This window comes from Colobus angolensis, unplaced genomic scaffold (assembly GCF_000951035.1).
Source record: "Colobus angolensis palliatus isolate OR3802 unplaced genomic scaffold, Cang.pa_1.0 Scaffold13, whole genome shotgun sequence".
Classification (NCBI taxonomy): domain Eukaryota; kingdom Metazoa; phylum Chordata; class Mammalia; order Primates; family Cercopithecidae; genus Colobus; species Colobus angolensis.
Window position 1 is genome coordinate 4,106,080 of NW_012114252.1, and position 515 is coordinate 4,106,594.

At 38.4% G+C, this 515-nt stretch overlaps 1 protein-coding gene across 1 annotated transcript in view; it reads left to right on the forward strand.

Annotated features, from left to right (window-relative positions):
• GPC6 (glypican 6) overlaps window positions 1–515 on the forward strand; it is a 1,213,294-nt gene that overhangs the window by 440,675 nt on the left and 772,104 nt on the right. The window lies entirely within an intron of this gene.

The window sequence follows — 515 nt, forward strand, 5'->3', positions numbered from 1 at the left end:
CTGGTATGTTGTATCTTTGTTCTCATTGGTTTCAAAGAACATCTTTATTTCTGCCTTCATTTCGTTATGTACCCAGTAGTCATTCCGGAGCAAGTTGTTCAGTTTCCATGTAGTTGAGCGGTTTTGATTGAGTTTCTTAGTGCTGAGTTCTAGTTCGATTGCACTGTGGTCTGAGAGACAGTTTGTTATAATTTCTGTTCTTGTACATTTGCTGAGGAGTGCTTTACTTCCAAATATGTGGTCAATTTTGGAATAAGTGTGATGTGGTGCTAAGAAGAATGTATATTCTGTTGATTTGGTGTGGAGAGTTCTGTAGATGTCAATTAGGTCTGCTTGGGGCAGAGTTGAGTCCAATTCCTGGATATCCTTGTTAAATTTCTGTCTCATTGTTCTGTCTAATGTTGACAGTATGGTGTTGGATCTCCCATTATTATTGTATGGGAGTCTAAGTCTTTTTGTAAGTCTCTAAGGACTTGCTTTATGAATCTGGGTGCTCCTGTATTGGGTGCATATAT